This window comes from Dendrobates tinctorius, unplaced genomic scaffold (genome assembly GCF_039654945.1).
Source record: "Dendrobates tinctorius isolate UK_male_01 unplaced genomic scaffold, ASM3965494v1 ptg000016l, whole genome shotgun sequence".
Lineage (NCBI taxonomy): Eukaryota > Metazoa > Chordata > Amphibia > Anura > Dendrobatidae > Dendrobates > Dendrobates tinctorius.
Window position 1 is genome coordinate 84,436,892 of NW_027361684.1, and position 24,387 is coordinate 84,461,278.

Consider the following 24,387-nt stretch of genomic DNA (forward strand, 5'->3'; position numbering starts at 1 on the left):
AAGACGTAGCCCAAAATGATAGATTATGCAAAAAAGGCAACTTTTCCATCTGTTGCTCAGTTAGTAAGCATTTCTGTTTGTCACACTGGACCCTAGATATTCACTTGCTTTGTATAGTTGCAAATATACTTCTAACAATGGTGTGCATTCGCGATTGACTTCTGTAAACGGCAGGCTTTTTCTGTTACTCCATGGCCAACATTTCTCTGGTATGTCTGTGGCTGCGCAGAATATTCAAGATGGAGGACCTCCTTTTAAGAACGTCATCACCACAAGAAGAAAATCCACTATATCAAATGTTTAATATGTGTCTAGACATTCATTTTTGGGATCTTTCTACCTAGTTCCTTTGATTTCATTTTAATGAACACTGGTTTTAGCCTGGAGTGAATTGTGTGTAGTTTATAACGTGTTAGTTTTATATTAGAATATCACAGAGCCTACAGCAGACTGTTGAACTTGCAGTTTACCATTTTTACGATCCAGCTACAGTATAAAAATGTATAAAAAATGTATGGCAAAATGCAAAACAAGACTGATGATAGCTACAATGTAGTCACTGAGGTTGTCTTTCACATGGCTACAATTTACTATGGTCAGAATTCTTTCTCTTACTCATTTTAGCACTATAGTGACTGTACATAGCCACCCACTGCTTTTCTGCTCTAATTAATCTATCGAGACTATCCGGATCGGATGAAGTGAAAACTGTACCACATGTGGATATATGTAATTTCGTGGGATGTCCAAATGGCCATTTTTGTGTTATTCTGTATATATAGCGAACCTGAAAAATAACAACATTGAAACGTTAAGGAGCTTGTTCCCTTCAGAGTAACAGATTAGGAGAGAAAAGCAAGTATTAGGAGCAGAGGGTTTTTGTCGCATCGCTTTTACCAGAGGTGAGAGAAAACTTGATACAAGATAATCTTGGCCCTGAATTCACTCTGCAAATCATATGAACACTACAGATGCTACACACAGAATTGTGCAAAAGTTGTAGGCAGGTATGTAGAAAATGCTGCAAAGTAAGAATAAATTCAAGAATAGTAGTTTAACAGTTTATTTTAATAAATTAACAGAAAGCAAAGTCAGGGAATCAAATATATCTAAAATAAATCCATATTTAGTATGATCACCCTTTGCCTTCAAAACATCATCAAAGCTCCAAGTCTTATAGGTACATTAAAACTGTCAGGATCCTGTCAGCGTTGGCAAGCTGCCACGGCTGAGCAGGGAGATTTACCCACACTGCGGGAGAGCCCGGGGTCCGATACTGCAGGGAAAGTTCAGGCAGACAGGACCTGCAACGCTGAAAGTAGTTAAGAGTACAAGGACCTACGATCATGTGACTGCAGGGGGTGGGGCGTAGCGTCCTACTGATGCAGCAGATGATGTAATATACTTACTACAGGGATACTGTAGTAAAGGAGAGGGAAACTCAGGTCAGACAAGCAGAGGTCATACACGTAGAGGGCGGCGCAGTACCAGAGGGACGAGCAGAGAGTAGTCAAGTCACAGGCAGAGAGTCATACACAGAGAGGGTAGCGCAGTACAAGAGGCACAGGCAGAACTCGTAACAGGGATGGAACCGGATCAAAAACAAACAAGCAACAAGTTATCAGGCACAAGGCACACGTACACAAGGGGTCAACTAACTCAGCCGAGGGCAGGAGTATAACTGACACCGGACCTATGTCGAGTAGCCACTAAATAGCCGCCCTCTGCCAGAGAGAGGCAGAAGCAATTAACCCCTGTCTGACCAGGATGGGCCAAAGACAAAACCCCTTCCTGGATCATGACAGTACCCCCCTCTCAACGGGGGGGCCACTGGACCCCCAGGTCTCTCAGGATACCTGGCATGAAAGGCCCGGACCAACCAATCTGCATGAACCGATCGGGCAGGAACTCACGACCGGTCCTCAGGACCGTAGCCTTTCCAATGCACAAGATATTGAAGAGTGCGACGGACCAACCTAGAGTCAACAATTCATTCCACCTCGTACTCAGACTGCCCATCTACCAAAACCGGTGACGGGGAAGACAAAGATCCCTCTCCACAGGACCCCACAGGTTTCAAAAGTGCCCTATGGAAAATGTTGGGGATCCGTAGAGACGGCAGGAGACGCAACCGAAAAGCCACCGGATTAACCGCTTCGGTAATTTCATAGGGACCAATAAATTTAGGTCCAAGCTTCGCAGAGGGGACCTTGAGCCTTATGTTCTTGGTAGACAACCATACCTTATCCCCAACCTGGAACACCGGCCCCACGGACCGTTTTTTGTCTGCAAAAAAATTATATTTAGTCTGAACCTTTGTAATGTTACTTTGGACCTCCCGCCATACCTCCCCCAACTGCTGGATAGTCTCATCCACCCCAGGACACCCAGAGTCCAAACGGGAGAACTCTCCAAAATGTGGATGAAACCCATAGTTGCAGAAAAAGGGGGATTTACCCGTAGACTGGTTAATGCGGTTTATAAATGCAAACTCGGCCAAAGATAATGCAGTACACCAATCATCCTGTCGGGCTGAGGACAGGCAAGGCAGAATTTGCTCCAGAGACTGATTGGTCCGCTCAGTCTGCCCATTAGTCTCTGGATGATAAGCGGATGAAAAAGACAGACCAATACCCAACCTCTTACAAAATGCCCTCCAAAATCTGGAAGCAAATTGTACCCCCCTATCAGACACCACATTCAAGGGTACCCCATGCAACCGCACCACTTGCTCAACAAACAATCTGGACAATGTTTCCACATTAGGTAAAGCCGCCAAGGGTACAAAATGTGCCTGCTTACTAAACCTGTCCACCACTACCCAAATGACGGTATTACCCTTGGAAGGGGGAAGATTGGTGATGAAATCCATGGACATATGGGTCCATGGTCTATCAGGAATTGGCAGTGGCACCAATTCCTTGGCCGGCTATGGGGGGGTTTTCACATGGGCACATACACCACAAGCAGACACAAATTCCCCAACATCAGAGGCTAAAGAAGACCACCAGAATATCCTAGCGATGGCCTTCCGGGTAGCCGAGATCCCTGGATGTCCACCCAGAACTGAGTCGTGGAACTCCCGAAGGACCCTGAGACGAAATTGAACTGGTACAAAAAGTTTATCCACCGGCTTAGCCGGAGGGGCAAGAGACTGAGCTTCCCGAATCTCCCGCTCCAACACATTAGAAATACCTGCCACCACCACCCCAGGCTGAAGAATGGAGGATGGAGGTTCGGGGGGGGACACCGGATCCAGACTGCATGACAAGGCATCAGCTCTGACATTTTTGGATCCTGGCCGAAAAGTGATGGAGAACTGGAATCGGGAAAAAAAAGTGACCATCTAGCCTGTCTAGGAGTCAAACTTTTATCTGACTCAATGTAAGCTAGGTTCTTGTGGTTCGTAACCACGGTAATAGGATGGACAGCCCCCTCCAAAAAATGCCTGAATTTTTCAAAGGCCAACTTCACAGCCCGAAGTTCTCGATTCCCAACATCTTAGTTTCTCTCCGCAGGGGAGAATTTCTTAGAGAAAAAGGCACAGAGTCTCAAATTAGTCAAAGTGGCGGGTCCTTGGGACAACACCACCCCCACCCCCACCTCTGAGGCATCCACCTCAACAATAAATGGTTCAGACGGGTCCGGTTGAATAAGAACCGGAGCAGACATGAAACATTTTTTTTAAAAACTGAAACGCCGCCATTGCTGTGGCTGACCAATTCTTGATATCGGCCCCCTTTTGAGTCATATCTGTGAGAGGTTTAACTACCTGTGAAAACACCCTTATAAACTTGAGATAATTAGCGGATCCTAGGAAACGCTGCAGAGCCTTCAACTCACAAGGTTGAACCCAATCGACAATGGCCTGCACCTTATTAGGATCCATGTGATACCCCTCAGCAGGCACAATGAATCCCAGAAAAGACAGTTTCTGAACAAAACATAAACATTTCTCAAGCTTAGCAAAGAGACAGTTCTCCCGGAGCCTTTGGAGAACTGCCCGAATATGACCAATGTGAGCCTGTTTATCAGGTGAGTAGAAAAGTATGTCATCCAAATACACAACCATAAAACGCCCAATAAAATCAGAGAACACATGATTGATGAAATTTTGGAAGACTGCTGGAGCATTGGTCAGACTGAAAGGCATGACCAAGTTCTCAAACAACCCTTCATAAGTGAGAAAAGCAGTTTTCCATTCATCTCCCTCCCGGACCCGGATAAGGTTATATGCTCCCCGTAGATCCAATTTCGAAAACCACTTAGCCCCAGACAACTGGTTGTACAAATCAGGAATAAATAGGAGGGGGTAAGTATTTCTCACAGTTATCTTATTTAACTCTCGAAAATTGAGGCATTGGCGCAAACCACCGTCTTTTTTCTTTACGAAAAAGAACCCCGCTGTCACAGGAGAGACAGAAGGACGAATGTGTCCTTTACGGGACCCGAGAGTTTATACAAGCGGGCCTTGGGCAATTTAGCACCTGGAACCAGGTCAATGGCACAATCAAATGGGCGGTGTGGTGGTAAAACTTCAGCCTCTTTTTCGGAGAAAACGTCCGTATAGTCCTTCAGGTACTCCGGAATACCTTCCAGACCAATGGACGACACAGACACATTAGCAAGACATCTTTCAGAACAATTAGGCCCCCATTTAACAATATCCCGGGAACCCCTGTCAATAATCGGGTTATGCCGTTGCAACCAGGGTGTCACGTGGATCAGTCCTGTGTGACACGGCCCGCAGGCCGGTAACTGAAACAACAAGACACGGCACGTGAAACTGTCCTGTGAGACATGGCCTGCAGGCCGATAACTAAAACAACAAAACACGGGGGAAGGGGAAACAGTTACAACGGTGGGCCCTGCGATAGGGAACAGAACGTGGAGACCTCCTGCACTCCCTGAGTCAGTGTCCCTCACACTCCTAACATTCCCTAGGCCGGTTCCGCACCAGGCGCCGATCAGGATACCTGTCACCCTAGCACATCCTACACCTATCCCTTGCTAGGGAGCTGGGTGGTGTAGGCACTGGCCCCACCGCTGTACTAATACACACCAGGGAAAAATACAAACAGGGAAACACCATTTAGCTTTGCTCTGTTGCTCTTGCTCCCAGCAACAGAGTGCACCACCAGGATGCAGCTTTCCTCCTGAATAGCTGCCACCAAGCTCTGTCAGAGCTGCAAGGAAATCCCCTCAGTGACTCCTTCCAACCAGGACTCTGACTGTGCTGCAAGGAACTCTCTCTAGCTCCTTCCTCCACCAAGGATGGTTGAAATGAACACTTTCAACAACAGTGATTGCAACACCTGACACTCTTTTATAGCAGAGCCAGAGCAATCACACCTGCTTTATAATCATGTGCAATAATGCTCACCACCACTGGGGGCAAACTAGAACAAAAGACACCACTGTGTAATAATTCTAATGGCCACCGGGGGCAAAACCAAACTTAAGCACACAGCTTAAGGAAAAAAAAAAAGGTTACTAGTGCATTTTATCTGTCATGATCCTGCATGGATCATGACAAAGGGAAACCCTAACACCAGGCCAGCAGAGAGGTTATCCAAAACAAAACATGACATACGCTCCTGGTGAAGGGCCCCCACCCTGAGGGTGAATTCTTCAGAAACAAAATGGAGACCGTCCTTGGTGAGAGGTGTAGAATCAATGGCCATTATTTTTATAGGAGTCTCCAACCTAACTGTCCCTAATCTACAGCTGGCAACCAGCTTGGAGTCAATCAGGTTCAAGGATGACCCACAGTCCACAAAAGCCGAAGTAGGGAAAAAGCAGTTCTTAACACCAAGTTCCACCTTTAACAGTATCTTAGAAAATGAAGAAAGGGGTACCTGAGAGTCTGAGTGACCTCCAAGATGATCACCCAGACTCAGCCGCTTGTTAGTCGGTGGGCAGGAGGGACAATCCTTTTTCCAATGTCCAGAATCACCACAGTAAAAACACAGTTTTCCTAAGTGCCGTCGTCTCCTTTCTTTCTCTTTGAGGTCGATGGTTCCCATCTCCATGGTCTCCAATGTATGACTGGCTCCCCTTCCTCGGGAGAATAACGGGGTCTCAATCTGCATCACTCCTCTCGCCCGTAGCCTGCGATCCATTCGGATGGCCTGTGTCATAGCATCCTCCAGAGAATCAGGCAGAGGGCGAAGTGCCAAGGCATCTTTCAGATGTTCAGACAGGCCTCTCCGGAACAAGCCCCAGAGGGCGGCATCATCCCAAAAGACCTTAGCAGCCCAGCGTCTGAACTCTGAGCAAAACCACTCGGCTGAGTGCTTCCCCTGACATACACTCATCACCATGTCCTCAGCCATACGCACCCGATCAGGCTCATCATAAATATGCCCCAGGGCCTCAAAAAAATGCATCCACTGACATACGCTCAGGGGCAGAGGTAGGAAGGGAGAAAGCCCAGGCCTGGGGGGCTCCCCTTAACAGAGACATAATGACCCCCACTCTCTGACTTTCATCCCCAGAAGAGTGCAGTCTTAATGAGAAAGAAAAGCTTACAGCCCTGTTTGAAAACTTTCAATTCCTTTTTATCTCCAGAAAAGGTATCCGGCAATTTAACCGGGGACTCAGGGGAAACTTGTGTAACATCCTGAGCCCCCGATGATAAAGCCCCCTGCACAGTGTCAGCGATCAGCTGCTGAGACTGAACCAGGACTCGTTGTTCCCCAATGAGTTTCTGAGACATCTGAGTCAGGTGCCTTACCTGCTCAGAAAGAGCATGCATAGGATCCATCACACACAGGAGGAAAAAAAAAAAGGTAACGGTCAGTTATAATGTCAGGATCCTGTCAGCGTCGGCAAGCTGCCACGGCTGAGCAGGGTGACTTACCCACACTACGGGAGGGCCCGGGGTCCGATACTGCAGGGAAAGTTCAGGCAGACAGGACCTGCGACGCTGAAAGTAGTAAAGAGTACAAGGACCTACGCTCATGTGACTGCAGGGGGTGGGGCTTAGCATCCTACTGCTGCAGCAGATGATGTAATATACTTACTACAGGGATACTGTAGTAAAGGAGAGGGAAACTCAGGTCAGACAAGTAGAGGTCATACACGTAGAGGGCGGCGCAGTACCAGAGGGATTAGCAGAAAGTAGTCAAGTCACAGGCAGAGAGTCATACACAGAGAGGGTAGCGCAGTACAAGAGGGACAGGCAGAACTCGTAACAGGGATGGAACCGGATCAAAACCAAACAAGCAACAAGTTATCAGGCACTAGGCACACGTACGCAAGGGGTCAACTAACTCAGCCGAGGGCAGGAGTATAACTGACACCGGACCTAGGTTGATTGGCCACTAAATAGCCACCCTCTGCCAGAGAGAGGCAGAAGCAATTAACCCCTGTCTGACCATGACGGGCCAAAGACAAAACCCCTTCCTGGATCATGACAAAAACACAATTCTTGAAGGAACCTTTCAGAGAGGTTGTTCCAAACATCTTGGAGAACTAGCCACAGATCTTCTGTGGATGTAGGTTTGTGCAAATCCTTCTGTCTCTACATGTAATCAAAGAGAGAATTGATGATGTTGAGATCAAGGCTTTTTGGGGCCATTTCATCACTTCAAGGACTCCTTGTTCTTCATTATGCTGAAGAGAGTACTTAATGACATTGGCTATATATTTGTGGTCATTGTCCAGCAACAGGATAAACTTGGAAACAATTAGATGCTTTCGTGATGGTACTCCATGATCGATAATTATCTGTCTATATTTCTCAGTATACAGAACAGCATTATCATTGACCAATGCCCAACTCCACTTGCTGAAATGCAATCCTAAACTTGCAAGGAACTTCCACCATGCTTCCCTGTTGCCTGCAGGCATTCATTAGTGTACCGTTCACCAATCCTTTTGAAAACAAACTCTCTTTTGTTTCTGCCAATTATTTAAAATTTTGAATCAAAACCGCAGAGCATCTGCTGACATTTTTCTATTTTGTGCTTATATGGATAGTTGAGTCACTTTGCTTCTTTTCATGTCAAAGGTATGGCTTTTCGGCCACAAGTCTTCCATGAAGACTACTTCTGGCTCGACTTCTCCATACAGTATATACAGTTTCTTGCGAAAGTATTCGGCCCCCTGGAACTTTTCAACCTTTTCCCACATATCATGCTTCAAACATAAAGATACCAAATGTAAATTTTTGGTGAAGAATCAACAACAAGTGGGACACAATTGTGAAGTTGAATGAAATTTATTGGTTATTTTACATTTTTGTGGAAATTCAAAAACTGAAAAGTGGGGCGTGCAATATTATTCGGCCTCTTTAACTTAATACTTTGTTGCACCACCTTTTGCTGCAATTACAGCTGCAAGTCGCTTGGGGTATGTCTCTATCAGTTTTGTACATCGAGAGACTGAAATTCTTGCCCATTCTTCCTTGGCAAACAGCTCAAGCTCAGTGAGGCTTGATGGAGATCGTTTGTGAACAGCAGTTTTCAGCTCTTTCCACAGATTCTCGATTGGATTCAGGTCTGGACTTTGACTTGGCCATTCTAACACCTGGATATGTTTATTTGTGAACCATTCCATTGTAGATTTTGCTTTATATTTGGAATCATTGTCTTGTTGGAAGACAAATATCCATCCCAGTCTCAGGTTTTTTGCAGACTCCAGCAGGTTTTCTTCAAGAATGGTCCTGTATTTGGCTCCATCCATCTTCCCATCAATTTTAACCATCTTCCCTGTCCCTGCTGAAGAAAAGCAGGCCCAAACTATCATGCTGCCTCCACCATGTTTGACAGTGGGGATTTTGTGTTCAGGGTGATGAGCTGTGTTGCCTTTACACCAAACATATCGTTTGGCATTGTTGACAAAAGGTTTGAATTTGGTTTCATCTGACCAGAGCACCTTCTTCCACATGTTTGGTGTGTCTCCCAGGTGGCTTGTTGCAATTTTTAAACAACACTTTTTATGGATATCTTTGAGAAATGGCTTTATTCTTGCCACTCTTCCATAAAGGCCAGATTTGTGCAGTGTATGACTGATTGTTGTCCTATGGACTTTGAAAGTTTATAGGGGCGGCCGGGTCTTGGTAGATTTTCAGTGGTATGATACTCCTTCCTTTTCAATATGATCGCCTGCACAGTGCTTCTTGGGATGTTTAAAGTTTTGGAAATCATTTTGTATCCAAATCCAGCTTTAAACTTCTCCACAAAAGTATCACGGACCTGCCTGTTGTGTTCCTTGGTCTTCATGATGCTCTCTTTGCATCAAACAGAACCCTGAGACTATCACAGAGCAGGTGCATTTATACGGAGACTTGATTACACACAGGTGGATTATATTTATCATCATTAGTCATTTAGGACAACATTGGATCATTCAGAGATCCACAATGAACTTCTGGAGTGAGTTTGTTGCAGTGAAAGTAAAGGGGCCGAATAATATTGCACGCCCCACTTTTCAGTTTTTGAATTTCCGCAAAAATTTTAAATAACCAATAAATTTTGCTCAACTTCACAATTGTGTTCCACTTGTTGTTGATTATTTACCAAAAATTTGCATTTGGTATCTTTATGTTTGAAGCATGATATATGAGAAAAGGTTGAAAAGTTTCACTTTTCCTGTCAACCACCATTTCTTAATTACATTTCAAACTGAGGAAAGGGCAATTTGAAAATGCTTTCCTATCTTCTTATAGCCTTCTGCTTTGTGGGCTTCCACTATTTTCATTTTCAGAGTGCTAGACAGATGCTTATAAGAACCCATGGTGACTGTTTTTTGGTACAAGGTTAGAGGAGGCTGGGTTTTTATAAAGCTGGGAAAGCTGCATCCCCTGGCCTTTCCTAATGATGATAGTGAACCCTAACAGGCTAAATGAGGTCTGAAATCTTGCTCAAAGTTATCTGAGCACACAAATCTACAAGGGTGCCAAAAGTTTTGCATCAGTCCATTTTCCTTTTTGTAATTTTTAGGCTGTGTGCCCACGTTGCGTTTTTTAAGCGTTTCCGCAGCGCTTTTAGACGCGCGTTTATGCTGCTGAAACGCTTAAGAAAAGCATCCCATGGAAACATAATGGAATCCGCACATGTTGTGCTAATGGTGCGTTTTTTGGAACAACCTATCAACAGAGTACCTTAAAAAAAACTGTGTGCAACTCTATGATAAAGAAAAATTGATGCTTTGATGCTGTTTTGAAGGAGAAGGTGGTCACACCAAATATTGATTTGATTTAGATCTCTCTTTTGTTCATTCTCTTTGGATTTTATTTATTGATAAAAATACGCTATTAAACACAACTATTTTTTAAATCATTCTTACTTTTAATAATTTTTTCCCAAACCTACCTAAAACCTTAGCAAAGTAATGCACAATATTGGGTATATACTGTATAAAGATGGCTTTTCAACTGACAAGAACCCTTCACTATTCCCTAAAAATATGCTTGCTCGGATCTTTCAAGCATGCATGTTTATTTTAATAGGTAGAGGCATAACCTGCTGCCAGAGGTGTTTTATCTCCAGGCTTATCTCTCAGGAAAACAACTGAATGGACTTATTGAAATCCAACCTACCTAATCCTTCCCTTCCATCAAGGAACAGTTGTGATGTCCTCTTAAACTTTAGATTATGTAGAGCCAGCTCAGATCCAATTTCTCATAAAGAAAAGCGTTTGTAGCGCAGTCTAAATTTCAGGAACAAAGAAAAAGTGTTTGTTTTTGGTCATGTAAGCTAAGGGTCATGGTATACGAAATTGCACTAATGAGTACTTGAAATGTATTATTTCATGTAATTAATGGGTTGGCTAGCTCAGGAGTCCCTTATACTTAGTTACCTCTACATATAGTACTTAAAGGCTTATTGCAAACACAATTATTATGATGTTGATATCAATCAATTTCAATGTGGTTCACTACTTTTAATACATCTTTGGAATGAATTAACAGACCCTTCACATACACTGCATATTGCAAATATTGCACATGTAAGAAATAAAAATCATATCTGGTCTTCTAAAGAGATTTCCTAATTGACACTAAGTATACCTATAATAAATACATGTGTTTATATATTAGTTCAATCACCAGGACTAAATTTCTTCTTTTTATTACCTGATTGAAGAAATGAGCGTGTCTCTGCGTGAGGAGTTAATTCTGTTTAGGAAATTACTCAGCGGCTTGAAACACATGACTTTGCAATCATCCTGGACCTTGGATGCAAGGAAATTAAGTTGGAATGTCGAGGCTTATCAAATGGACAGCACGTAATAATGTTTTCTCATCCAATGTGTTTTTTCTTAACCAGCGCAGCTATTTCTTTATACTGAGCCTTACAGACAAGACTGTGCACAAACACCATCTGTAAAATGTGTCTCATCAAGTCTAAAAAACGGCGCATGGCTCGCCTACACACTTTTCCTTTTTTTTCTTGGCGCAATGCACACATACACTTTTCTACGTGGGTTCAGCTTTCAACTCCCCAAGGCTGTGTGCCCACGTTGCACTTTTTTAAGCGTTTTTGAAGCGTTTGTGCTGGATCAGACGCTTCAGAAACTCTTAAAAGAAGCTTCCCATTAAATTTAATGCATTTTTGGCTTTTTGTGCCAATGCATGCGTTTGTTTCCGCTCAGAAAACGCTTAGCGGCTAAAAACGCTCCATGCTCATTATTTTCCGCATAGCTCCGCGTTTTTAGCTATTTCCAATGTTCCCAGAAAACGCGCTGAAAAAAACGCATCAAAAACGCGCGGTTTTTGTGCAAAAATCGTACAAAAAACACGCGGAAATAAAACTGTTTTCTGGGAAGGAGTCCGGTTTTCTGAGCGTTTAAAAACGCTAACGTGGGCACACAGCCTAAAAGTCAACAGATTTGTCTGGACTTAGTAAACAGGTTATGGCTATTTTGTATACATTCATACAAGTGGTCTTATAAGGGGGTTCAAACTTCTATTGTACTCTATGTGTCTCCAATTTCATGTAGAGGCATACAGTTTTATATATTTTATTTTATATCAGATTTTCTAACAATTTATCACAAAACAGTGTAACATGCTATCAGATGCCACATATATGGAGGCATTCTCCCTTAGGAGCATTGCTTCTAAAGGCTCCATACACAGTAGATTATTGTCGATCAAACAATTGGACAGCTGGCAACAATCTCTCCTAAATCCCCCATTTATTCAGAAAAGCACTCATGTGTTCTCTATGAGATACCTGCTGCCAGAATTCCAACAGTCGGACTCATCTCTCCTCCAACATTATTTGGGCTGGAGAATGGGGAGGCCCAAATACACATCATACTGGTTGATATCGGAGGGTTTGTCTGACTTTAGTGTAAAGGCATCCATATGCATTAGACTAATGTTGGCTGGAACCCGCCGATATTGATGGGTTAGGCCAACACTCTAATTTATATTGGGATGCCAGTCAACTGATTATGGGGGAGATGTTGATCAGGCATGTCAAATCATGGACTACTAATGGCTTTATTATTCCAGAGATAAACTGATGTCTTAGGCTGTGTGCACACGCTGCGGAATTTGCTGCGGTTCCGCAGCGGTATTGGCCGCTGCGGACCCGCAGCAGTTTGTGCTGCGGTGTACAGTACCATGATTCCCTATGGGAATCAAAAAACGCAATGCAGACGGTGCGGAATTTTCCGCGCGGATTATCTGCGGTTTTCAATCCGCAGAAAGAATTGACATGTCAATTCTTTCTGCGGATTCTCTTGCGGTTTGCCATCTCCTCCATTTGAGGAGATGGAAAACCGCAGGGCAAAACCGCAGAGCAATCCGCAGGTAAAACCGCAGGTCTTTTGACCTGCAGTTTCACCTGCGGATTTTACAAAATCCGCGCGGATGAATCCGCACCTAATCCGCAGCGTGTGCACACAGCCTTAGGTGTCTGTTGGCTGATTTTTTATAAAAAAAAAATATAAATAGCTGAGTAGTGCCCAAGTGATTGAGCACTGTGTATGGGAAAGATGGCTCAGATGGCTGTCGGCCGAACGAGAGCCTTGTAATGTGTATGGCCAGCTTAATGCATGTGAGGATCTTAAAGGGTTAATACAGGGCTATTATATATATGTGTTCACACTAGGAGGTGCTGATCAGTTTTTTTGGCTTATTTAAGTTATACTGGATGCTGGCTTCCTCCAGTCTGATCTTGCACCCCTCCCATTTGGCCTTGCAGGTGCCGCAATCAGCTCTACCAGCCCATAAATTGTAGGCTGAGCCCAGTAGTGACATGTTTATCCAAAATTGTAGGCTGGTGGCCCGGAAGTGGCTTGTAGTGTAGAGCAGGGACCCATCAGAGGGAGGTCACCTTGCCGTGATTGATGGGCATGCATGAATTGGCCAATTTGTGCGCTAAGAACCTTCATTTTTTCATCTATTACTGTAAGTAAAAAAGTTTTTGTAAAAAAATTTTTGGAAAATTTTGCTAAATTGAATGTTTTTAATGTGTTTTCACATGGCCTAGATTCATGCACATGTGCTGCTGTGTTCTTTTTTGTCTCTATATATACATATATATAGTATATATTATCATGGAGCTAAGAACTAATAGGCAGGAGTTGATAACAACCTGCCTGTTCTGCCCCTCACCGAATCAGAGCGGTCATGAACTGCTCCTGACGGCGATTCTGCTCCTTCATTTGACCTCACATCAACAGAGCATCTCTTCCAGGCTGCTCTGTTGACGGGTCGTGACGGCTGACATAATGCTGAATGATCTGGCATCAAATGGTCAGGATCATTGTCCTGTTGAAAGGTGATTTCTCTTCCATGCTTTGTTTTTTTTTTGCTGCAGACTCAACCAGATATTGCAATATATTTGGATCCTCTAGTATCATGAACCATCTATTTATCCTCCAATACTAGCCAGAAGCCCAGGGGTAACATACTCCCTATAACATAATACTAACACCCTTTAACTTTTAGGTTGAGGCCGGTTTTAGTAAGGCTCTTGAATTTTTTCACTGCAGCTCAGGCGCTGAACTCCGTAGCTCCTTCATAGTGATTGTTGGCTTCTATGTGTTTCCCTCTTGTCTCCTTGTTCTAATTTATTATTTTTTATAGCTTTATATAATTATGATCAGTTTGAAATACTTTTGCTTGTTGTTAACATCTGGAAACTAGCATCTGGTATAATAAGGCTTCACATTTTTTTACTACAGGGATTTAGACATTTTTCTAATGACAATTATTCTTCAAATAAAAAATGTAAATAAATATAAATATTGAAAATCTAAATAAATTATTGCTAATTACTACAAATGTCATCGTTATTTTTCCAAGAGTCTGGATTTGTTCTTGATGACTTTCCAGATCTTAGCATGACTAAATACAGGATCATCAATTTGTATCACGCGGCCCGAAAAAGTATTCAGCATCCTGGACCACACTACAGGTACTTCATCTAAGGTTTGCAGTAATACATATACACCTGGATGCCCATGGTTCTTCTTCCAAATCTAAAATGATTGTAAAGTGCTGTGACAATCTAAATTCAGCTTAGTAGAACCATACAGGGTCTAATTTTTACATCTTTTATACAGGAGAAATATGCTCAGCTCTGGAAGCCCTAGGCTTTTAGTTCAGAGGTTGCAACCGGTAAGGCAATCGTGGCGGGCAAGCTTAGCTGCACAGAGAGAACCGTAGATACTGAGGAACAAGCAGTTCACACAGACTGAATAAATATCCTTTGAGCCTGTCTATGTAATCATCAGATATCCCGGTACATAAATCAATGGTAGCGATAATATATTTTTGGCAAGACTCTAATAAATGTCAACATTTGAAAATTACCATGAAGGATGTGTGGGAGTCTCTATCAGACAAGTATATGTTGCCTGGAACTTTTAAAGATCACTAAAATCTAAAATCAGACAGGGGTCTCTCACCTAGCCAAATCATTTCTCATACTTTGCACTGATGAGGAGCAATACCCTGAAACACCGTGTCTGCAAATTGAGATTTGGTTTTTATCCTAAGTCATATGGCAAAATTTGTTAAAGGGTAAATAGTGACTTGTAGGATTGCTGTTTCCAACAGGTGGCGCTATAGACTTCAAGTCCCCTTCCTCTTTCTTCAATCTGTATATCTGTTTAAAGGGTGGTTACTGACTTTTAGGATTGCTACCCCAATAAGTGGCATTAGAGTTCAAACGTCCTCCTCTCTGAAGACGCAATTTGCATCCTTTGGGCGTTCCACACATCTAAAAAGTCATTTGAATCTTTCGGTTGTTTTTTTGTCAGCCTACAATAAAACTAAAGATTATTATGGAAGAACTCGGAGGTGACTTTCTTTTTGGGTACTAATGACCATACCAAGATATATATGTAAAGGACTCTTTGTATTTGAAAACTTAAAGTGAACCTGTCAGCTGATACATACTGCACAATGCAAGCTGCCTAGCTGCCGTATAGACAGAGACCTGTCACTCCAGGGCAGCAGGCGGGAGTAGCTGCTGGTGGCCCGCCTGTTCGACTAGTCTACAGTGTGGTCTCGGTCCCCAGAAGCTTTTTGCAGTATGTTTTTCACTGGAAGCCTGCAGTGTTTGAGAGTTCATGCAGCCAGTGTCTGATACATGCTACCCACAGATTGGGCAGCTTGTATCAGCTGTCGGGATCCCTTTAATTTAAAATACAGACAAACAACTAATGATTTGAAGGTCACACAGCGAGAGTCTGATGGTTATTTCTGCTGGAAGAGGAGTGTCATTGCCGTCTGAAAGGAATGCCTTCTGTAAGTGTGACTGTCACTGCAAATTACATCATTTACTGATTGTGCCACCACCAATAATGATACTTTTAAAAGCGACATGATCTACTGTTTTTCACTGATCTATTGGATCAAGTAAATCATAACCATTACTGGTCTGTGTAAATGAATCTATAATTCTACACATCTGCATATATGTGCGGCTGTCATTTTGTAGTGTTCAAATAGACAAAAGACAGAAAGATCAAAATAATTCAACAAAGGATAAAAGTGATCAGAATTGACGTAATTGGGCCAATAACCTAATATTAAGCCTAATATTAAAGGATGCACGCGTTCTTGAGTCTCTGCAGTGGAGAAGAGGATATAGGTTGGTTGGGTTTGTGGGTAAGAGCTAATCTGCATACCTTTTTCCAGGTAGTGTTGCCAAGCCTGTGGGCCTCTACTCTGGCATAGCTGCTGATCAGTGCCCCTTAGACTTATCTTCATTTTACAGACCGAGACATACAGATGTAGCACACTGTAACATTAAAATGTTCATGTTAACATTTGCTCCATTTATATGCTGTATGTGTGTAAGAAGATGGATCATTTTGGCTTTGTCAGGTGATCTACCAGTTTAGCAGCAGTGAACTAAAGGGCCCGTCACACTAAGCGATATCGCTAGCAATATCGCTATAACGTCACTGGTTTTGTGACATTATAGCGATATTGCTAGCGATATCGCTATGTGTGATACCTACCTCCGACTGGCTCCCCCGCTGATTATCGCTGATCGGGTGAGAATGGCCTGGGCCGTTTCTCGTCGTCAGCTTCCTGCTGGGCTTCCTGCTGTGGCGACGAGCGATGCATGGACGCGAGCGGGAGGACGTCTTCATCGCCTCGTCTGACAGGTAAGGCCTCTTTCACACTTCAGTTTTTTGCAATCAGTCACAATCCGCCAGGTTTTGAAAAAAAAAACAGATCCTCAGTTTTCTTTTGAGGATCCGTTTTTTCCCCATTGACTTCCATTAATGGCGGATTGTGACGGATTGCCGTCCGTTGCATCCGTTTTCTTTGAGGATCCGCCAAAAGTTGCTGTCCGTCACCATCCTCAAAGATTTGAAAACGGAGCTTGCAACGTTTTTTCCTCTGGCGGATCCTCTCTCTCTCTCTCTCTCTCTCTCTCTCTCTCTCTCTCTCTCTCCCCTTTTCCAGGCTGCGATTCCTTTAAAATTCTTCATTTGTCGGATCCGTCAAAAAAAACGGATGGGTGGCATCCGTTGTCATCAGTTCTAGAACGGATCCAGCATCCGTCCTTTTGGCGGATTTTGACTGATGCAAAAAACTGAAGTGTGAAAGAGGCCTAAGTAGCGACCACTGACCGCTGCTATGTCGCTGTGAGATCTGCCTGTTTGGCAGCTCACTAGTGACCACTTAGCCATGCACCAGCGATCCTGACCGCGTCATATCGTTGTCGGGATCGCTGGTGCATCGCTAAGTGTGACACTACCTTTAGTGACCTACACAATAATCTGCAGCCTAGTCCTTCCTGTCCATCGACACATACATAGACACCATGATATTCATGCCAGATTTCCATTTGACTTGCTTGTCTTGTTTTAAACAAATGAAAATGTGACCATTTTTTCCTGCGTATCTAGTAGATCAGGGGTGCGCAATCTGTGGTCCAGGGGCCACAAATGGCCCGCTATGCCTTTTTGTGTGGCCCCCAACCATCTAGTCACAGAAATGCTTGCCTGTATGTGACTGTCTGCATGTAGTTTCCATAACAAATAGCGGTAGAACACAGTGTTCCCCATACATTTTAGGAGAATGAGGTCCTTTGGCCCTCCTTTGTTAGTCTAGAAACATGTATATGAGTTACAGGTGGCCATCTATTCTTTGGGCTATCTATAGTTTATGACTAGAGTTGAGCGATACCGTCCGATACTTCAAAGTATCGTATCGGATGGTATCGGCCGATCTTTAAAAAAAGTATCGGTATCGCCGATTCCGATACCGGAAGTCCCATTCAAGTCTATGGGACTTCCGGTATCGGAATAAGAAAAACCCTTTCCTGCCCTTGTACAGCCTCTCGGGGGTCTGTACGGGCCTTTCGGGGGGCTGTGCCGGCCTGCCAGGGGGTCTGTGCAGGCTCCGGTGGTCTGTGTCGGCCTGCCGGTGGTCTGTGCAGGCTCCGGGGGGCTGTGCCGGCCTGCCGGGGGGCTGTGCCGGCCTGCCGGTGGGGCTGTGCCGGCCTGCCGGTGGTCTGTGCAGGCATCGTCCGATGGGACTACAAGTCCCATCGGGCGATGCCTGCTACCATGACAGTGATTGACACATTAGCCAATGATGGGACAGTAGTAGTCCCATCATCCGGCTAATGTGTTAAATGTAAAAAAAAAAAAAAAAAAAAAAAAATTACATGCTACATACATACAACATGCATACTACATACATGCTACATTCATACTACATACTACATACATGCTACATTCATACTACATAAATACTACATGCAACATACATACTACATATATACTACATGCATGCTACATACATACTGCATGCTACATACATACCACATATATACTACATGCATGCTACATGCATGCTACATACATAACACATATATACTACATGCATGCTACATACATACTACATGCTACATACTACATGCTACATACAGTATATACTACATGCATGCTACATACTACATGCTACATACATACTACATATATACTACATGCATGCTACATACATACTGCATGCTACATGCATGCTACATACATACTACATGCTACATACATACTACATATATACTACATACATACTACATACATACTACATGCATGCTACATGCATGCTACATACATACCACATACATAACACATATATACTACATGCATGCTACATACATACTACATGCTACATACATACCATATACATACTACATGCATGCTACATACATACTACATGCATGCTACATACATACTACATGCTACATACATACTACATATATACTACATGCATGCTACATACATGCTACATACATACTACATATATACTACATGCATGCTACATACTACATGCTACATACATACTACATATATACTACATGCATGCTACATACTACATGCTACATACATACTACATATATACTACATGCATGCTACATACATACTACATGCTACATACATGCCACATACATACTACATATATACTACATGCATGCTACATACATACTGCATGCTACATGCATGCTACATACATACTACATACATACTACATGCTACATACATGCCACATATATACTACATACATACAATACATTCATACAATACATACATAGACATACAGTACATATAACATAGAGTAACATACTTACCAATACTTGTCACATTGTTCCCCGAAGCCATTGTCTTTTCCGGAATAAATATTAACATAACAAACCACAAAAATACTCACCCACGATCCGAAGCAGTCCACGAGTGTGTCCCACGACGATCTTGGGTAGAGAACTGCAGCATCAGATGATGCTGCCGTTCTCTACGGGCTGCAGGAATCCAATGACGGAAGGTAGGTATCCTTCCGCACTGTATTCCTCCGCCACTTAAAAAAAAAAAAAGTCCCTAGTCTCACTTTATGCCATTGCTGTGTGGGAAATTCCCACGCAGCAATGGCATAAAGTGAGACTAGGGACTTTTTTTTTTTTAAGTGGCGGAGGAATACAGTGCGGAAGGATACCTACCTTCCGTCATTGGATTCCTGCAGCCCGTAGAGAACGGCAGCATCATCTGATGCTGCAGTTCTCTACCCAAGATCGTCGTGGGACACACTCGTGGACTGCTTCGGATCTTGGGTGAGTATTTTTGTGGTTTGTTATGTTAATATTTATTCCGGAAAAGACAATGGCTTCGGGGAACAATGTGACAAGTATTGGTAAGTATGTTACTCTATGTTATATGTACTGTATGTCTATGTATGTATTGTATGAATGTATTGTATGTATGTAGTATATATGTGGTATGTATGTAGCATGTAGTATGTATGTAGTATGTATGTAGTATGTATGTAGCATGTATGTAGTATGTATGTAGTATATATGTAGTATGTATGTAGCATGTAGTATGTATGTAGCATGTAGTATGTATGTAGCATGCATGTAGTATATATGTAGTATGTATGTAGCATGCATGTAGTATGTATGTAGCATGTAGTATGTATGTAGCATGTAGTATGTATGTAGCATGCATGTAGTATGTATGTAGCATGTATGTAGTATATATGTAGTATGTATGTAGCATGTAGTATGTATGTAGCATGCATGTAGTATGTATGTAGTATTTTTTTATTTTTTTTTTTTTTAACATTTAACACATTAGCCGGATGATGGGACTACTACTGTCCCATCATTGGCTAATGTGTCAATCACTGTCATGGTAGCAGGCATCGCCCGATGGGACTTGTAGTCCCATCGGACGATGCTTGCACAGACCCCCGGACATCAGCACAGCCCCCCGGCAGGCCGGCACAGCCCCCCGGCAGGCCGGTACAGACCCCCACAGGGTGCACAGACCACCGGCAGGCCGGCACAGCCCCCCGGCAGGCCGGTACAGACCCCGGGCAGTCCACACAGCCCCCCGGCAGGCCGGCACAGCCCCCCGGCAGGCCGGCAGAGACCCCCGGAAGGCCCGAAATGACGGCGCATCATGATGCGCACACACCGCGCATCATGATGACGTCAGGCCGTCAATCAACTGAACTTCCGATTCCGATGCCGAATTCCGATATTGAAAAAATATCGGAAGTCGGTATCGGAATTCCGATACAGCAAGTATCGGCCGATACCCGATACTTGCGGTATCGGAATGCTCAACACTATTTATGACATTAAAGCTAGCAATGGGGGAGCCACATTAACACATGGCCTTCCCCTATCCTAAATGCTAAATGAGGGCCTGGGGATAAAGGGGAACCCTATTATTCCCATGGGTTCAAGTTCCATTTTCTGGACTATCTATCAGTCACGTAAGGCATGCAATTTTCATATGCTGGAAAAGTATCATATACGGTAGTTATACCCCCTCTAAGTTATATTGCAGCCCTTGAGAGCGATTCAACTTGATAATGTGGCCCTTGGACCAGAAAGGCTGTGCAGTCCTGTGCTATACCATTCTGAATGTACATGTATTTTTAGTTTATTTTCTATGTCTTGCACTTAAACTAATCTAGTTTACATATACCCGCCTTTAGTCAACAATAATGATTTCTGGCTGCCATTGCATAATCTCAATGAATTAGTAACATCTTGTTTTATTAGTATTTGTACAAACTGGACAATATGAACTATAATCTTTTTATCTATTTTATCTGTAGAGGTGATATGTTACTGACACTTCTAATCTGAAAAAGTGGTTTGGGTCTGAAACACAATATATTATCATTCAGCAATAAATTAAAAACTAACTATTTAACCTCAACAACCTATTGATGCATATTTGATACATATGCTACTTTCTTCCTGTTTCTTCACTTTATATGTATGTCGAACACTTTCTCAACGGATACAAGTGAGTGCATTGACATACTGTAAGTCACATCATACGTTCTCCTGCCCACAAGAAATCCTTTCGGTGAAACCTCTTTTCTTCTTTTATCTTTACATAGTTAAGCCTCAGTGAAAGAAGCATGGAAACACATATTGCATTGTCAGCCCAGAGCCTACGCTTATTACCTTTGCCACATCTCCAAAACAAACCTGGCTGCAACTTCAATGGCTAGACAACATGGTGAATGCATCTCCAAAATAATTAGTCTTGTGAGATTCTCCAGAGATTCTGGTGAGATTTTGGTAGAATCATAGAATCGTAGAGTTGGAAGGGACCTCCTGGGCCATCTGGTCCAACCCCCTGCTCAAAGCAGGATTCGCTAAATCATCCCAGTCAGATGTCTGTCCAGCCTCTGTTTGAAGACTTCCATTGAAGGAGAACTCACCACTTCTCGTGGCAGCTTGTTCCACTCATTGATCACTCTAACTGTCAAAAAGTTTTTTCTAATATCTAATCTGTGTCTCCTCCCATTCAGTTTCATCCCATTGCTTCTAGTCTTTCCTTGTGCAAATGAGAATAAAGTTGATCCTTCTACAATGTGACAGCCCTTTAGATATTTGTAGACAGCTATTAAGTCTCCTCTCAGTCTTCTCTTTTGCAAACTAAACATTCCCAAATCCTGCAACCTTTCCTCATAAGACAGGGTTTGCAGACCGGTCACCATTCTGGTCGCTCTTTTCTGAACTTGCTCCAGTTTGTTGATGTCTTTTTTAAAATGTGGTGCCCAAAACTGGACAACAATATTCCAGTTGTAAGTACCAACAGTGATCCAAGAAAGGGCAACAAGTAAACCAACATGAGAGTCACCGGTGTCCCAAGGTCACTGATGCACTTGGAGGGCTTTGGCTAGCCCAGCTGGACTGATCCATTAGAAAAGTTAAAATACAAATAGATATGAGTGCAATAAATTAGGGGTGGGCAATACATTTTCCCAATGGGCTACATGAGAGAATGTGACTGGTGTTGAGTGCTAAACCAATAGTCTGTATTTAATTTTGCTCAATATTCATTTTATCACTTATTATTGAGCAAAATGAAGTACCGTATGTTAAAGGGATTGTTCCCGACTCAGACAATTCCTTCTCAATCACTACGTTTCAGCCAAGTAAAATAGTAATACCTATACTAACACTAACCGGTGGTGGTGGCAACATTCCAGTAGTGTTGGCACTGACTTGCAACACATTGTTATGTTACATGATCCCTGCAGCCAATGAGCAGCCACTTCACTCTCACCTCCTATGGACAAATCATACATTCGGAGGAAGTGAGAGAGCAGCCGCAGCTCTGACTTCTTCAGGATGTCAGTTACAAAAGTAGGAGAGGAGAGTGAAGTGGCCACTGATTGGTTGCAGGGATCTCAAAATATAACAATGTAATGCAAGCCCTGGAAGAGTGATTGCCGACACTGCTGGAATGGCACCGGCACCGGAGTTGAGTGTGGTATTATTTTACTTGAACACATAGTGATTGAGAAGGGGTTGTCCGAGTCCTGAACAATCCCTTTAACAAGCTGCTACTGCTAATACATGCTATTATAGACATTATCCTAACATGGATTCTGACCAGAAGCAGTAATCAAAACCATATCATTTACAGATTTTTTATAAAATTTGAAAAAGCAGTAAAATCTACAGCTCCTATTATTGGCCTTATGTATAATATAAGCATAGCTGTTCATATAACAGTGTAGCAAAGAGGAAAAAAAATTACACCAAAATTCAACCTCCGCTAGTGTCCAACTGCCTATAGCAAACAGAAGATTGACACCGATCTTGTGGAGATCACCAGAAAAAACATTCCATCCATCAAAGTCCATTAAAATAAGAAAATGTGGCACTCGTCATCTCTTTCTTAAAACATTGAGGCGGAGGAATAATGTGACCATTGGATAAACGACTGCACTTCCTGCATGAGCCTTGAGCTTAGGACCCGTTGAAGCACAGAAAGCGTGAAACGGCCGCCGTCCATCCAATGTTCACATTATTCATCTGCCTCAATGTTTTTAGGATATGAAACAAAAGACTTTGAAAGGGACGGCGAGAGCCACCTTTTCTTCTTTTTATGGACTTATAAGCATAGATGTACTGTGATTGGCTGTGATCCTTACTATAATCTCGACCATGATCTCTATCCTTGTCATGATCTGTCTCTTTCTCGGTCTCTGTCTCTATTTGTGTCACAATCAAGCTCTCTTTCATTGTTTTTCTACCACTTTATGTATTGTTCTTGCTCTCTTCTTTCCCGCCTCATGTTACTTCTGCCATTTCCTTCCTTGTGTGTATACTTGACCTGTGTTTCTATGCCTCCGTGCAGATCAGGTGAACACTGTGTCTCAGCACCACACTGGCGTTTAGATACACTAGACTTCCAGCCCTTTGGCCGTCCTGATCCATGGGCCTGACAGGGACAGCCAAAAAGCAGTAATTTGTCTAGGTTTTCAAAAGACGATTTCAATATTAACCTACTACTCAAACCACTATAGAGCTGTGGATGTTTCTTTTCTCTGTTTTTTATTACACATGTCTCTAACCACTGGTTATTGTCCTCCTGTCACCTTCTGTGTTCCAACAGCTGACCTCAAGATAGAGTTGGGACAACCCCATATGCATCAACTAATTAGCTGGTTTCACAAAAACTGGTGGGTGAAGAAATATTTGTATCTAATGTCTTTGAAAACTGCAACAAAATCTTACATTGGTGCATCAGATCAGCAGACATGTCATAACAGTATTTGGCATCTATGACCATATAGCGATCATGCTTTTAAGTTGAATTTGATTGGTTTAACTACAATTCTCCACATAATTAGGCTCAATTCTGTGATTTCTGGCAAAAATCTAAGGATCACTCATCTCTGCCTCTCATTCCATGTTTTCTTCTGGCTGAACATATTACTGTTACTCAATATTGTAGTCTTCCTGACAGCTGTCAGACCTCCTGTAGGTGGTTTTCAATATTGAAGCCAGCAAGGAAAAAGTTATAATTAACTAGATGGTGGCCCGATTCTATCGCATCGGGTATTCTAGAGTCTCTGTTAAAATAAAAAATAGTGATATACTCTACCTTCCGACGGCCCCCGGACTCTTTCTCTCCTCT

At 42.9% G+C, this 24,387-nt stretch overlaps 2 long non-coding RNA genes across 3 annotated transcripts in view; one reads left to right on the top strand and one right to left on the bottom strand.

Annotated features, from left to right (window-relative positions):
* Positions 1 to 283: 283 nt before the first annotated feature.
* LOC141078338 (uncharacterized) lies at positions 284 to 11,170 on the bottom strand. Its single transcript, XR_012227816.1, has 3 exons — positions 11,084 to 11,170; positions 10,547 to 10,656; positions 284 to 787 (listed from the first exon to the last, which is right to left on the bottom strand). It is a non-coding gene; the product is annotated as an uncharacterized lncRNA (long non-coding RNA).
* A 1,982-nt stretch (positions 11,171 to 13,152) lies between these two features.
* Positions 13,153 to 24,387, top strand: part of LOC141078348 (uncharacterized) — a 52,078-nt gene continuing 40,843 nt past the window's right edge. Inside the window, exons 1-2 of one of the 2 annotated variants that reach the window (XR_012227819.1) lie at positions 13,153 to 13,369; positions 23,863 to 23,929. This is a non-coding gene — a long non-coding RNA (uncharacterized lncRNA). The remainder of the gene's footprint in view (positions 13,370 to 23,862; positions 23,930 to 24,387) is intronic. The other variant, XR_012227820.1, reaches the window with a different exon arrangement.